The sequence below is a fragment of the Bubalus bubalis genome, chromosome 24, assembly GCF_019923935.1.
Source record: "Bubalus bubalis isolate 160015118507 breed Murrah chromosome 24, NDDB_SH_1, whole genome shotgun sequence".
Lineage (NCBI taxonomy): Eukaryota > Metazoa > Chordata > Mammalia > Artiodactyla > Bovidae > Bubalus > Bubalus bubalis.
In genome coordinates, this window is record NC_059180.1 from 25,678,797 (window position 1) to 25,695,471 (window position 16,675).

The window sequence follows — 16,675 nt, forward strand, 5'->3', positions numbered from 1 at the left end:
AATCTTTCCAAATAATTTGGGGAGTTCCCCCTCTTTCACTAACTAGCCCTAAAGTCAGTTGGGTAATCCAGCTTTGATACAGTTCTTGTGCAAACATTTATTTGCTCAACAAATATTGACATTCTGATACCTGCCAAGTGCCAGGCATTGTATTTGGTTCTGAGATGACAAAGGTTAAAACTACATTTTGTGCCCTCAAGGAATTTACACATGGAGGTGGGGAAGGGGACTGACCAGAAAATCTTGCCCTAGGGAAATGAGCCCAGAATAATCTATCAGATAACAGGAGGGTATCAGGGCAGTCAGGATGAGGCTTCACCATTGAGGCAGTGGCTCCCTGAGGCTTGAAGAAGAGAAGCCACCTGCCAAGTAAGTGAGGGGAGAGAGGGGGACAGGGAGGGCAGAGAGTGCCATCACCTGCCATGCCCATGGTTAGAATATAGGCTAGACCAGAGTTAAAACTGGGAAGGTGGGCAGGGACCAGGTCTGGGAGGCTCCAGAAAAACTCTTCTCTTAGGTTTATTTTTATTTTATTTTGGCTATGCCATGCCACAGGGCATGCAGGATCTTGGTTCCATGACTGGGGGTCAAATCTGTGCCACCTGCATTGAGACCGCAGAGTCTTAACTATTGGACAGCCAGGGAATTCCCTTCTTTTAGGTTTAGACTCTAGCCTGAGGGTGACTCAGTGGGGGCGTCTCCTGATCAGAAATAGGTTGTTCAGGGGAGTGTCCCCTGGCTCTTTTGGAGGAGACCAGGATGAGGGCAGCTAGACCAGTTTGGGGCTGTTGCCGCAATGAGGGCCTGACCAGTAGTGAGCTAGAAGAACATGTGGATTCACCAGGCATTCTGGAGTAGAACCAGCAGGACTTACTGACGGGTTATAACCAGTCAATCCTAAAGGAAATCAACCCTGAGTGTTCACTGGAAGGACTGATGCTGAAGCTGAAGCTCCAATACTTTGGCCCCTTGATGTGAAGAACGGACTCCTTAGAAAAGACCCTGATGCTGGGAAAGATTGAATCCAAAAAGTGAAGGGGATGACAGAGGATGAGACGGTTGGATGGCATCACCAACTCATTGGACATGAGTCTGAACAAGTTCCAGGAGTTGGTGATGGACAGGGAAGCCTGGCGTGCTGCAGTCCATGGGGTTGCAAAGAGTCAGACAAGACTGAGTGACTGAACTGAACTGAATAGGTTGGGGAGAATGAGAAGGAGCGGGTAGGCTGACTCCCAGGTTCCAGGCGGGGCACTGGGGGGGACCTGGGTGATGACACCAGGTGAAGAGGTATAGAAGGAAGAGAGGAGGGACCAGCAGATGTGGACACACTGCATCCCGGGACCTGTGGATGTCTCGGCAGACACAGCCTGTCAGCCCTGCACAAGCAGGTCTAGAGTTCTAAAGAGAGAGGGGGGCTGGGATGAGACCTCAGAGTGTGCTGTGGGCTTGAGGGCCCTGGCAGGGACTGTGAAAGGACAGACCTGTCCTCAGCAACGTGTGTTCACACCATCCACAGTCACTGACCAGTCCCCTCTGTGCGCCAGGCCCTGTCCTGGGGAAGGAGGCTGTGGAAACAGATAAAGACCATCCGAAGGAACCATGAAGAAGCCATGTATTCAGAGCCTGCTAGAGCAAGGGACGCAGCCCCTATCATTTGCCTTTTGGCAGAGACTCAAGGGTAGGCAGAGGAGTGGGAAAGCTTTATAGTTGAAAAAAGAAGAGGAGGGGATGGGAGAAGGATCCAGGTGTGTCCCATAAGAGGCTGTTGGCATAGGAAAGGTGGGGCGGGCTAACTAGAAGCACGTCCTTGTGTAACTGGTTAGGCTTGCATGGTTAACTTTCTCTAGTTGGTCCCTCTAGTTAGAAGTGGGAACAAAAATTAGGGAAGTTGTCAGTTATGAATCAAGTCCTGGTTATGGAGGGCTGATGGTTGCAGGGGTTGTTATTTGGCTTCTGGGCTGGTTGCTGAAGACAGTGGTCTGACTTCCTCCAAGTCTGATTTAGAGACGGCAGAATGGTTTCCTGGACTGGTTACTGGCAGTCATGGGTTGGCTTCTTGGCTGGTTGCTGCAGACTGTGAGTCTGAGTTCTATTTATATATGTGGTCCGGGCACAGTCTGTATGTTCACTCTCTCAAGGTGTAGCACTGAACACACCTACAGTCCCGGCCCTCATGGCCTTTGCATTCAAGGGGGTGAGACAGTATTATGCAAGCAAACAAATGCATTATCAAGAATCTTTTTAATCTAGGTTTCAGTTCTTTTACTGTTCCTCTAGCTCATTTTCTTTCAGACACTTAGCACTGTCTGAAAGGGTCTTGATAGTAGAATTCTGACAGGTTTTCCAACAAAAAATATGTACATGAAGTTCATCACAGCACTATTCACACTAGCTCTAAGTGGAAACAATCCAAATATCTATCAGTGGATGAATGAAGAAACAAAACATGGGATATCCAAACACTGAAATATTTTTTTAAATGATATTGTTGTTGTTCAGTGGCTAAGTCGTGTCCGACTCTTTGCAGCCTCATGAATTGTAGCATGCCAGGCTCCTCTGTCCTCTATTATCTCCCAGAGTTTGCTCAGATTCATGTCCATTGAATCAGTGAAGCTATCTAACAATCTCATCCTCTGCTGCCTGCTACTCCTTTTGCCTTCAATCTTTCTCAGCATCAGGGTTTTTTTTCCCCAATGAGTCAGCTCTTCCCATCAGGTGATCAAAATATTGGTATCTTAACTTCAGCAACAGTCCTTCCAATGAATATTCAAGGTTGATTTCCTTTAGGATTGACTAGCGTGATCTCCTTGCAGTCCAAGGGACTCTCAAGAATCTTCTCTAGCAACACAATTCAAAAGCATCAATTCTTAGGCACTCAGCCTTCTTTATAGTCCAACTCTCACATTTGTACATGACTGCTGGAAAAACCTTAACTTTAACTGTATGGACCTTAGTCAGTAAAGTGATGTCTCTGCTACTTAATGCACTGTCTAGGTTTGTCATAGCTTTCCTTGCAAGGACCAACCGTCTTTTAATTTCATGGCTGCAGTCATCATCTGCAGTGATTATGGAGCCCAAGAAAATAAAATCTGTCACTGCTTCCACTTTTCCCCCTTATATTTACCATGAAGTGATAGGACTCGATGCTATGATCTTCAGTTCAGTTCAGTTCAGTTCAGTCATTGAGTCATGTCTGACTCTTTGCGAGCATGCCAGACTTCCCCGTCCATCACCAGCTCCTGGAGCTTGCTCAAACTCATGTCCATCGAGTCAGTCATGTCATCCAACCAGCTCAGCCTCTGACATCCCCTTCTCCTGCTGCCTTCAATCTTTCCCAGCATCAGGGTCTTTTCCAATGAGTCAGTTCTTCACATCAGGTAGCCAAAGTATTGGACCTTCAGCTTCAGCATCAATCCTTCCAATGAATATACAGGATTGATTTCCTTTAGGATGGACTGGTTGGATCTCCTTGCAGTCCAAGGGACTCTCAAGTGTCTTCTCCAGCACCACAGTTTGAAAGCATCAGTTCTTTGGTGCTCAGCCTTCTTTATGGCCCAGCTCACACATCTGTACATGACTACTGGAAAAACCATAGCTTTGACTAGACAGATCTTTCTTGGCAAAGTAATGTCTCTGCTTTTTAATATGCTGTCTAGGTTGGTCATAGCTTTTCTTCCAAGGAGCAGGCGTCTTTTAATTTCATGGCTGCAGCTACCATCTGCAGTGATTTTGGAGCCCAAGAAAATGAAGTCTCTTACTGTTTGCATTGTTACCCCATCTATTTGTTGTGAAGTAATGGGACCGGAAAAGGAGTACATCAAGGCAGTATATTGTCACCTTGCTTATTTAACTTATATGCAGAGTACATCATGAGAAATGCTGGGCTGGAAGAAGCACAAGCTGGAATCAAGATTGCCGGGAAAAATATTAATAACCTCAGATATGCAGATGACACCACCCTTATGGCAGAAAGTGAAGAGGAACTCAAAAGCCTCTTGATGAAAGTGAAAGAGGAGAGTGAAAAAGTTGGCTTAAAGCTCAACATTCAGAAAACTAAGATTATGGCATCTGGTCCCATCACTTCATGGGAAATAGATGGGGAAACAGTGGGAACAGTATCAGACTTTGTTTTTTTGGGCTCCAAAATCACTGCAGATGGTGATTGCAGCCATGAAATTAAAAGACGCTTACTTCTTGGAAGGAAAGTTATGACCAACCTAGATGGTTTTTTCAGTGGTCATGTATGGATGTGAGAGTTGGACTGTGAAGAAAGCTGAGGACCAAAGAATTGATGCTTTTGAACTGTGGTGTTGGAGAAGACTCTTGAGAGTCCCTTGGACTGCAAGGAGATCCAACCAGTCCATACTAAAGGAGATCAGTCCTGGGTGTTCATTGGAAGGACTGATGCTGAAGCTGAAACTCCAATACTTGGACCACCTCATGCGAAGAGTTGACTCATTGGAAAAGACCCTGATGTTGGGAAAGATTGAAGGCAGGAAGAGAAGGGGACGACAGAGGACGAGATGGCTGGATGGCATCACTGACTCGATGGATGTGAGTCTGAGTGAACTCCGGGAGTTGGTGATGGACAGGGAGGCCTGGCATGCTGCGATCCATGGAGTTGCAAAGAGTCAGACATGACTGAGCGACTGAACTGAACTGAACTGAATGGGACCGGATGCCATGATCTTAGTTTTTTGAATGTTGAGTTTTAAGCAAGCTTTTTCATTTTCCTCTTTCACTTTCAAGAGGCTCTTTAGTTCCTCTTTGCTTTCTGCTATAAGGATTGTGTCATTTGCATATCTGAAGTTACTGATATTTCTTCTGACAGTCTTGATTCCAGCTTGTGATTCATCCAACCCAGCATTTAGCATGGTGTACTCTGCACCGAAGTTAAATAAACAGGGTGACAATACACAGCTTGTCATATTCCTTTCCCAATTTGAAACTAGTCAGTTGTAGCATGTCCAATTCTAACGTTGCTTCCCGGCCCACATAGATTTCTCAGGAGATAGGTAAGGTTTGTCTGGTATTCCCATCTCTTTAAGAGTTTTCCACAGCTCGTTGTGATCCATAGTCAAAGGCTTCAGCTTGTAGTGACCCAGTCAAAGGCTTTAGTGTAGTCAATGAAGCAGAAGCAGATATGTTTCTGGAACTCCCTTGCTTTCTCCATGATCCAGTGAATGCTAGCAATCTGAACTCTGGTTCCTCTGCCTTTTCTAAATTCAGTGTACAACTGGAAGTTCTTGATTCATATACTAGTGAAGCCTAGCTTGAAGGATTTTCAACATAACCTTACTAACATGTGTAGTAGTACATACAAAGTAGTACCATACTTTGTATGGTAGTCTGAACATTCTTTGACATTACCCTACTTTGGGATTTGAATGAAAACTGACCTTTTCCAGTCCTGCGGCCACTGCTGAGTTTTTCAAATTTGCTGGCATATTGAGTGCAGCACTTTAACAGCATAATCTTTTAGGATTTGAAATAGCTCGGCTGGAATTCATCACCTCCAGTAGCTTCGTTTGTATCGATGCTTCCTAAGGTCCCTTTGACATCACACTCCACAATTTTGGCTTAAGGTAAGTGACCACAGCATCATGGTTATGCAAGCCATTAAGACCTTTTTTGTATAGTTCTTCTCTGTATTCTTGCCACCTCTTCTTAATCTCTTCTGCTTCTGTTAGATCCTTGCTGTTTCTGTCCTTTTTCGTGCCCATCCTTGCATGAAATGTTCCCTTTATATCTGTAATTTTCTTGAGGAGATCATGAGTATTTCCCATTCTATTGTTTTTCTCTATTTCTTTGCATTGTTCATTTAAGAAGGCCTTCTTATCTCTCCTTGCTGTTCTCTGGAATTCTGCTTTCAGTTGGGTATATCTTTCTCTTTCTCCCTTGCCTTTCACTTCTCTTCTTTCCTCAGCTATTTGTAAAGCCTCCTCAGACAATCACTTTGCATTCTTGCATTTCTTTTTCTTTGGGATGTTTTAGGTCACTGCCTCCTGTACAATTTTTAAATTTAATTTTTTTAAGTTTTATTTATTTTTGGCTGTGCTGGGTCTTCCTTGCTATGCACAGGCTTTTCTGGTTGCAGGGAGAAGAGGCTACTCTCTAGCTGAGGTGTGCAGGCTTCTCACTGCAGTGGCTTCTCTTGCTGCAGAGCTCGGGTTCTGGGGCAGGTGGGCTCAGTAGCTGCAGCGTGTGGACCGAGTTGTCCCACAGCATGGGGTTCTTCCAGGACCAGGGATCAAATCTGTGTCTCCTGGATTGGCAGGGGAATTCTTAACCACTGGACCACCAGGGAAATCCCATGCTATAGAATTTTATTCAGCCACAAAAAGAAACATAGAACTGGTACAGGCTGTGAAAAATGAAAGTTAAAGTCACTCAGCGGTGTCTGACTCTTTGCACCCCGTGGACTATACATGGAATTCTCTGAGCCAGAATAGTGGAGTGGCTAGCCTTTCCCTTCTCCAGGGATCTTCCCAACCCAGGAATTGAACCCAGGTCTCCTGCATTGCAGATGGATTCTTTACCAGCTGAGCCACAAGGGAAGCCCAAGAATACTAGAGTGGGTAGCCTATCCCTTCTCCAGCGGATCCTCACAACCCAGGACTTGTACCAGGATCTCCTGCACTGCAGGTGAATTCTTTACCAACTGAGCTATCAGGGAAGTCCTGGGACATGCTATAGTGCAGCACAGATAAATCTTGAAAACGCTATGCTAAGTGAAAGAAGCCAGGCACCCCAGGTCATATAAATGAAATATCCAGAATAGGCAAATTCATTGAGAGAGAGCAGGTTAGTGGTTGCTAGGAACTGGGGTGAGGCGGAGAACTGGGAGTGACTGCTTAGTGGGTATGAGGTTTCTTTGCGGGGGTGATGAAAAAGTTCTGGAACTCGATAGTGGTTACAGCTCTGCAACATTGTGCATGGTACTTAATGCCATAAGATTGTTTATTTTAAAATGGTAAATGTTAAGTTATGAGTATTTTAAATGCATGATCAGTTCTGATGATTTAACTAAATGATAAATATTTATAACCAAGTCTTTGATTTGGTCAACTTTCATCAAACAGAAGAAGATTCTGCTTCTTTTTTCTTTTTGGAAATCAACAATATCAGCTTCTGGATAATTAATAAACTTCCAATGTAACACATAAAGTGATATCACAGAAAAGACAATTTTCACTCAGTAAAATGGCAACCCACTCCAGTACTATTGCCTGGAAAATCCCATGGATGGAGGAGCCTGGTAGGCTGCAGTCCATGAGGTCACTAAGAGTTGGACACGACTGAGCGACTTCACTTTCAGTTTTCACTTTCATGCATTGGAGAAGGAAATGGCAACCCACTTCAGTGTTCTTGCCTGGAGAATCCCAGGGACAGGGGAGCCTGGTGGGCTGCCATCTTTGGGGTCGCACAGAGTCGGACACGACCGAAGCGACTTAGCAGCAGCAGCATGGACAGTTCAGTTTCTGAATAAACTGAATTATTATTCATGCTAAATGGTAATTATTTCCAAGGTTTTCATATGGTAACAAAGCCAATAATCAATAGTGTCAAGTAAAAAGGTGATTTTGCATTTGATAAACATCGCAGCTTTTACACTTAAAAGATATTTAACGTAGAATAATAACTCCATTGAATTGTTGCAAAGTGACTTTAATGACATAGTAATGTAATCTCTTTAGAAGAGCAATGAGCTTTCTTTTAAAATAGTTAAGGACCCCTGGATCTTTTTCTGTTAGTCAATGAAAAACACTATCATTCTCAAAGCGGATGATTTTCAGTCTTCCTCTTCTGTTGGATACAATGTATTGTGCACTTTCTCAGCACTAGGCTGGCAGCTGAACATAGTCATCTGAACATCATCATGGTGGCTCGCAGGGTAAGATTTCTTCTCTGCCTTTTACCAAGAGGTGATGGAATTTGCCCAATTTCTCTCCAATAACTGATAATAGAAACAGAGTCCAAATCTAGCTTTGTTTGATTCTAAATCTTACTCTCTTAATCAGCAAACTGTGTCTGTAACAAGTGACAAGTAGTAGATAAAAGTCACAGGATTTGTGACCACACAGTCCGCTGTTGCAGCACAAAAGTGACCACATACAACACATCAGCAAATAAGCATGGCCATGATCCATGTTCTAATATGGCACTGACATTTGAATTTTATGTAATTTTTCATGTGTCATGAAATATTCCCCTTTCACTTTTTCCCTCAGCAATTTCAAAACATAGAAACCATTCTTAACTTACAGGCCATACAAAAACAGGCAGCAAGCCAGATTTAGCTCAAGGGCTGTAGTTTACTGACACCTGCTCTTAATCCCTGTGAGGTCCCCAAATTCAGTGTCTACAGTGGACAGGGAGATAATAGAATGAGTGAAACAGACTGGGCAAGACACTAAGGGTTAGTGGGGACTATGGCCCCACTTCTGGGATCTCAAAGGAAAGAAGCTGGAAATTTAGGTTTGTATTTGCAATTTCCCTGTTTCAGTATTAGCAGCAAATCCAAATTTCTGAAAGATAATACTATCCTCGATCAGATATGGCCCATAGGTCCCCTTTTGCAACCTCTTCACTGTGGTTGAATGGATTCTCAATCCTGACTACTCTTGGGAATCACTTTAGACTAAAAAAGAAAAAAATACCTCCACCAAGATGTCTGAGCCTCACCCTCAGAAACTGAATTTAAATGGTCTGCAGTGGAGAGCCTGGATATTTTTAAAGCCCCCCAGTGGATTCTGAAATGTAACCACTAATACCTCTTTTGGCCAATTACACGTGCTCCTTCCCAGAGTGCTGTATATATATCCTGCTGGAAGGCAGATTTCCTGCTATTCTTGTTTTAAAAGCCACCTCATTTAACCTATTCCTGTGACTGCCACAAAGCAGCTGCATATAAACACCACTGCCATAAAGAACTAGAATCTTCTTGCACATCAGTCCTTCTATTTGTTGAATGCAAACACCAACTCTTCTTGTCAAGTGAAGTGAGAATAAAGAAAATGAAGTCGTTCAGTCGTGTCTGACTCTTTTCAACCCCATGGATTGTAGCCTACCAGGCTCCTCTGTCCATGGTATTTTCCAGGCAAGAGTACTAGAGTGGGTTGCCATTTCCTTCTCCACAGGATCTTCCCAACCCAGGAATCGAACCTGGGTCTCCCGCATTGCAGGCAGATTCTTTACCTTCTGAGCTACCAGGGAAGCCCTGAAGTGAGAATATTTATATATTTAAACAAGTGAAAGTTGCTCAGTCATGTCCAACTCTTTGCAGCCCCATGGACTATACACAGTCCATGGAATTCTCCAGGCCAGAATACTGGAGTGGGTAGCCTTTCCCTTCTCCATGGGATCTTCCCAACCCAGGGATCGAACCCAGGTCTCCTGCATTGCAGGTGGATTCTTTACCAGCTAAGCCACAAGGGAAGCCTTCTTGTCAAGACTGAGGGGCAAAATCATAATGACCCCTGGTCAGTGAAGCAAGAGGGCACAGGGAACCAGCTGTGGGGCAGACTTGGGAAGTAGCCAGAAGGCAATTTTTTCTGCACAGCACCCTGCTCTGTGGAGAAGCCCAAGGGCCTTGAACCCTAGCTGCAGTCAAAAGAGCCCCACTCACAGATATAGGCCACCCTTTGGCTCAGGGGCCTTCAGTAGCTTCCTTCATTCTTCACCTTGGCCTTTGTGGTCTGGTCCAAGGTTCAACACACAACCCTATGGGTGATGGGATGAGAGATTTATCCCAGGAATTAACACATAGAGTGCTAGAAGGAGTGGGGAAAGGACAGTCCAGGAGGGAAGCCACAGGATCAGAGAAGGCACCAGCCAGTCCATTTGGGCAGCCAAGCACCAAAATAGGACAGCCGAGGGAAGGCCCCCTGGCAAGCTGCACCTCTGTGTGGTGCCCCTACCGAGCATCTGGTGGTACAGGGCTGGGGACAGAGCAGAGGCGAGCAAGGTCAAGTGGAACATCCGGGCGTCTCTGCATCTTATCATCCACTGCCTCTGACCACAGTACTTTCAGTGATGGCGACTGCCACTCTTGCACATTCAAGGTCAATGTTTAATACAGTATTTTGGAGGGGGAAAAATCCTTTGCCTAATACATGGCTTCATTTTGCTATATAATTTATGGTCAACATATAGCAGAGTAACAAAAATGTATATACATTACAGTAAGGCCCCTGCCCACAAACAAGTTTCATTCCAAGAGCACATTCGTAAGTCCAGTTTGTGTGTTAAGTCCAACAAAGTTAGCCTAGGTACCCAACTAACACAATTGACTGCATAGTACTGTACTTTGGTGCTTATAATAGGTTTATAATACTTTTCATGCAAGTAATACATAAAAAACCAAACACAAAATATAAAATGTTTTTAATCCTACAGTACATTGAAAAGTAAGTAGTACAGCACAACAGCTGACATCCAGGGGCTGGCATCAAGAGAACAGGCAGGAAGAGTTACTGACTGGAGGAGGGAGAGGAGGTGGGAGACGGCAGAACTGAAGAATTTTCAGCAAGAAGAGACAGAGGGCAAGCTGCAGGTTCACTCACACCATGGCGTAGGTTCTGGTTCCTTGCTGGATTCAATTCTATCTACCCTCTTGGAAAAAAAAAAGCAGTGACTCACATTCACATCTTTGAAAGCTTACAACTTGAAGGTTCATATGTAGGGAACTTGCTGTATTTAAAGTTTCTGCCAGCAGGCAAAATAAGCCATCAGTTCAGTTCAGTTGCTCAGTCGTATCCGACTCTTTGCGACCCCATGAATCGCAGCACGCCAGGCCTCCCTGTCCCTCATCAACTCCCGGAGTTCACTCAGACTCACGTCCATCAAGTCAGTGATGCCATCCAGCCATCTCATCCTCTGTCGTCCCCTTCTCCTCCTGCCCCCAATCCCTCCCAGCATCAGAGTCTTTTCCAATGAGTCAACTCTTCGCATGAGGTGGCCAAAGTACTGGAGTTTCAGCTTTAGCATCATTCCTTCCAAAGAACACCCAGGGCTGATCTCCTTTAGAATGGACTGGTTGGATCTCCTTGCAGTCCAAGGGACTCTCAGGAGTCTTCTCCAACACCACAGTTCAAAAGCATCAATTCTTCGGCACTCAGCCTTCTTCACAGTCCAACTCTCACATCCAAAAATAAGCCATACCACCCCCTAATTCTGGGGGACCCCAAAGCCTTGAAAACCCATTAGAAGCAACTGCTAAAACTTTGTTTGTGATATGATTAAACAGGTAGCTCTCAGGACTTCCCTAGTCCAGTGGTTAAGACTCCATGTTTCCACTGCAGGGGGCACAGGTTCCATCCCTGATGGGGGAACTAAGATCTCGCAGGAAAAAAACAAAAAACAAAAACGAAAACAGGCTCTCAGCAGGAATTTGAATGGTCACCATACAAGGTCCAGAAAGTTTTTGTGGCTTAATGGCCCACATAGATTCAGAGTTCTACATGCTTCTTTAATGTCTATGTCATTTTCTCTATGATAAAGAATGCTTTATCTTTAGTTTGCTTAAAAATTTTTTTCCAAAAAATTCCAGACAATTATAATTCCAGTGATAGCAGAGCTTTCTACTACAATACATGAGTTAATGAACACAAAAAGGTTTGTGGAATCCCTAAAACATAGTAGATGCTTAATAAATGATACTTTCCTTCCCACATCTCTAGGGCTATTTTCTTCTAAGGATTAAACAAACTTGCAATTAAGTAGTAAATAAAGCCAAGAGAGCTAATACATACTATAGTAAATATATACAATAAAGCATTGTATTATAATCACCAGACTAGCTGAGAGACTAGATCTTAAAAGGAAATGATAATTATGTGATGTGAAAGAGGTACTACAATAGCAATCTTATCAACATGTTGTACAATGTACAACGTACACAATGTTATATATCATATATATTTGTTTTTTTTTTTAAACTGCTAAGAATCTGCCTGCCAATGAAGGAGTGTGAATTCAATTCCTAGGCTGAAAAGATCCCCTAGAGAAGGAAATGGCAACCCACTCCGGTATTCTTGCCTGGGAAATCCCATGGACAGAGGAGCCTGGGATCACATGGGGTGTGATCCCAGGCTCCCAAGTCTATGGGGTCACAAAGAGTCGTACACAACTTAGCAACTCAACACACATAGACTTAACTCAGACTGCTGACTATGAAAACATCCTTGAAAGAAAATACATAGGTAAGTAAAGGAATTTTCTTTGGGGAAGATAAAAGTGAATATTTTAAAAGAGCGGCTCAGTCTTACCTCTGCTCTATCTTGAAGTTTGTTATAAATCTATAGCATGCTTCTTTCTTCCTTCTTTTTTAATTTAAAAAGCTGGAGAAAACATTAAATATGGAAAATAACTCTTTGGATTTAGGAGCTCAGTGTTTTGGGGAGACAGTCCTGGTCATTGAACGTTCTTATCTGCTACCCATAAGAGAATTCTCTTTTATTCCACCACATCTCAGCATTCCTGTGGTTATAACTGAGGTCTTCCACTGTTTGCATAAGAACCAGGGTCACTAAAGCATCTCTGTGAAATGGCGTCATGGGCTTTTCCTGAGGCAATGGTGGATGTTCTACCTCCATCTAGACTCGGTGGGTGATCTGCAGCTTGTCCAAATGCAGCATTCATCCTCCCCAAGAGTATCACCTCTCTGAGGACAAGGCCACCACCCTCTATTCTAGAGGGGCTACTACTGGTCTGAACTGTGGCAAAAGGGGTCATCAGCATGGAGTGGGAGAGCTGGCAAGTCTTGTGCCATAAAGTAGGGGCCATAGGCTGGCTGTAATCGGTGGTCAGTCCTCTCCAGGTGGTGAGAGGACAGTCAAGGCAACTTCCAGGCATCGGTAATTTATGCTTCCCTAGGTGCTTGCTTGAGTGAAGATTAATGCCTCCCCTTAGTGACATTGCTGTGTGTTCCTTCTCCTCTTCCCTAGCCCACAGATGGTGCCTCTCAAAGTGAAATCTTCAGACTAACAGCATCAAAAGCACTTTGTTAGATGGAGTATTATTCAGCCATTAAAAAGAGTGAAATAAAGCCATTTGCAGAAACATGAATGGACCTACTGACCATCATACTGAATGAAAAAAGTCAGAGAAAGGAGGAGAAATGTTGTATGACATCCCTTATATGTGGAATCTAAAAATAAATGATACAAATGAACTTGCAGAACAGACTCATAGACTTTGAAAACAAGCTTATAGTTGCTGGGGGGAAGGGAAAGTTAGGGAGTTTGGGATATGTACACACTGCTGTATTTAAAATGAGTAACCAACAAGGACCTACTGTACAGCATGTGGAACTCTGTTCAATGTTACGTGGCAGCCTGTATGAGAGGGGAATTTTGGGGAGAATGGATACATGTATATGTATGACTGAGTTCCTTCTCTGTTCACCTAAAACTATGACAACATTGTTTGTTAATCTGCTATACCCCAATACAAAATAAAAAGTTAAAAAAAAATTAAAAAGCACTTCATTAGAAAAGCAGATTCTCTGTCCGGCCCCACCCAGACCCACTGAAACCATGCAGGGTGGGGTCCAGCAATCTGTATGATTTAACAAACCCTCCAGATGACCCTGATGCACTTTAAAGTGTGAGAACTAACGGCTCTAGTCTAGGGCGGTGAGTCCTCAAATGTGCTTCATACTAGTACCTCTTGGGAAGCTTTGAAAATCCCAATCATGCCCAGGCTTCACCCACACTAATTCAGTCAGAAGCTGGCCATAAGGCTTAGGCATCAGGAGTTGTTCAAGATCCTCCAGGTAATTCAAACGGGCAGGCGAGTTTGAAAACCACTGCTCTATCTGGGACCTCGCTGCTCAAGAGTGAGGTCTCCAGACTAGCCATCACAGGGTGGGGGGCTACGGGAGGCGGCTTGTTGGAAATGCAAGGTCTCAGGCCCCACTCCAGACCTGCTGAATCAGTCTGTGCTTTAGCAAGATCCCAAGTGACTCATAAGCACATTAAAATGTGACAAGCACTGGCCTGGGGTACAAAAAACACAATCTGAAGCGTGTGTCTGAAACTTTCTGACTTCTAGATCAATGATTTACTGAACCGGGTCCAGAGGTGATTTTGTTTTCTGGTTCTCGGGCGACACTCCCCTCCCCCCGGCCCCACCCATTTAGATTAGGGAAAGGAAAGGAGGAAAGGAAATAAATTCAAAGAGCACCTCAAGGGGGCCCTACAGAGTGAGTAAGGGAGGAAGAAACATTTTAATTACCATCTGGATGTATTCTGGACAAATTCTGTTCATCGTGTTATTAGTTACCACCTTGTCTAACAGCTACTCCCAGGAGGCCTCCCTATAAACTAGCTGTTTCTTTCTCCCTCTCCACCCCACCCTCCAGTTTCTTTTCAAGATCTCACCAGACCCACTGCTGAATGATTTAGAAAGTGAAACCAAGGATGACTCATAATTGGAATCAATATTAACCTGGATTTACTATTTTCTTAAAGTGAAAGAGGTCCAGATTAAAATAGGCTGATTTTGTGACCAAAGGCAATAGAACTTTTATGCCTTGCAATTTTTGTAACCTATAAGATATTTTTTTATTAACCCAATCCACTTATTTAGCCTTTTTCCTCATCTCAAAAGGGAGATGTGGCTGTACACTCATCTCTGTATACATGTGTTTGTGTGTAGTTATGAAAAATACGGGTGACTTCCTTGGTGGTCCAGTGGTTAAGACTCTATTCTTCCAAAGCAGGGGGCACAGGTTCGATCCCTGGTTGGGGAACTAAGATCCCACAGGCAACATAGCCAAAAAAGAAAAAAAAACTGGCTCTAGCTATATGACCAAGTTCTGTCCAATGCAGTATAAGCAGAAATATTATGTGGCAATATCCAAGAACCATCCTTAAAAAATAATTGGTACATGCTTTTAGCTTCTTTTTCTTCTCATTTATTCATTCTCCTGACTGGAACATGACGTGATGGCTGGAGCGGCAGCAGTTACCTCAGACCAGGAGGTAACCTTGGAAATGGAGGCCAAGTACAGCAGAGGGATAGAATAGAAGGAGCCTGGATCACTGAGGACTTCATGGAGCAGAACTGGCATAAGAGTTCTGGATTACTTGCTTCTGAACTTCTACTTGAGAGAGAAATAAACTTTTATTTTGTTGAAGGCACGGTTATTTTGGATCCTGTTACTAAAATAATTCCAACGGATAGACTACTCTGGTTTAAGCAGCCCTCTTTCATGTTTATCTGCTTTTTTTCTTCAAAGCTCTTAGTGACTAAAATTACTTCATATATTTATTTATACTTTGTTTTGTATTTTTATTATCTATCTTACCTCCTCTGAAATATAAATTCTTTGAGGCCATGGATTATTTGATATTCAGTGCTATATCCTTATCTCCTGCAAGAAGGCCTAGCACATAATAGGTGCTTAATAAATATTTGTGCAGTGAATTGGTGAGTGAATACCTACTAGGTGCCAAGGAGAGAGATAAAAAATTATTAACATATGTTTCCTGCATCCTTGCCTGAAAAGCTCATTATCTAGTGGAAACTGACTCTGTTGAAAGTGCTCATCATCCTCACTGAGTTCATCTAACCATGGTTCTCAGCCAGGGGCAATTTTGCTCCCCAAGGGGCTTTTGTTGGACATATTTTTGATTGTTACAAGTTAGGGGATACCACTGGGATCTAGTGAGTAGAGGCCAGGAAAGTTGCTAAGCATCCTACAGTGCCCAGGACAGCACCCACAACAGATAATTATCTGGCCCCAAATGCTAACAGTGCTAACGTTGAGAAAACCTGACCAAGCCAAGGTCAGTGCCAACAGCATTAGCCAGAGGCAAAGATGTTTGGGCTGTGCAAGAGTAGAAGCCATTGAGTGTGGGGGACACATGCCATGTGGTCTCTTTGATCTTATTAGTGAGAGTCTTGAAATTAAGCCCCAAGTAGAGGTCTACTGAGTTTTCAGAGTCTGTAAAGGTCCCCATTGATAGGCCAACTTCAACCATTAACCTTCACTTGTCACAGGGCCCACTTTTGAGGACACTATGCATTTAGAACAGTAAACTTATGTCCAGAGCTCTAGAAATCAAGTCAGAGAAGTTCTTTGACGGGTATCATCATTAGTGTTAAGAACTCTAAGCTCACTTTGCTGGGTTTCCTCAGGAAGGCTAAGGGCTCAAGAGGCTCTCCTGCTCTTTGCTATAATAAATCTCTCCTCTATTTCTGTTGGGTGAATGGAGTATATCTACCTTCATGACCTTCCCCCAAAATGTAATTTTCTCTTGCAGGTAAACAAATAAAGGATGAGGGTAGTCTAAGGTACAGGAAATTACGGAGATGATAGTTCTGGGCCGCTTCATATTTTGCCTTTTTTTTTTTTAAAGCTTCCTAATTTGTTAGACATTGATGTGCTTGGTGACTTTGGCTATTGGCACCTAATCTCTCTGAACCTTAGTTTTCTCATCAGCCAACTCAAGGGGTTGAATCAGGCTTACTGATCTTCCACCCTAAATAAATATGATTTATCTATCACCTGTTAACCAGATAAATGATGGCAACAAATGCTTGTGTTTGAAGAAATAAATTTGAAAATAAAGGAGATATTACAGTGATTCTTACCATCAGCATTCCTGCCTCCCACCTGCCCCTACCATTTTCAAAAACACAGCATCAGCACTAATCTTTGGGA

General features: G+C 43.5%; 1 long non-coding RNA gene across 1 annotated transcript; it reads left to right on the forward strand.

Annotated features, from left to right (window-relative positions):
* The first annotated feature begins 231 nt into the window (after nucleotides 1-231).
* Nucleotides 232-13,220, forward strand: LOC112581813. Its single transcript, XR_003106452.2, has 3 exons — nucleotides 232-369; nucleotides 5,486-5,588; nucleotides 12,951-13,220. It is a non-coding gene; the product is annotated as an uncharacterized LOC112581813 (long non-coding RNA).
* The last annotated feature ends 3,455 nt before the right edge of the window (nucleotides 13,221-16,675 follow it).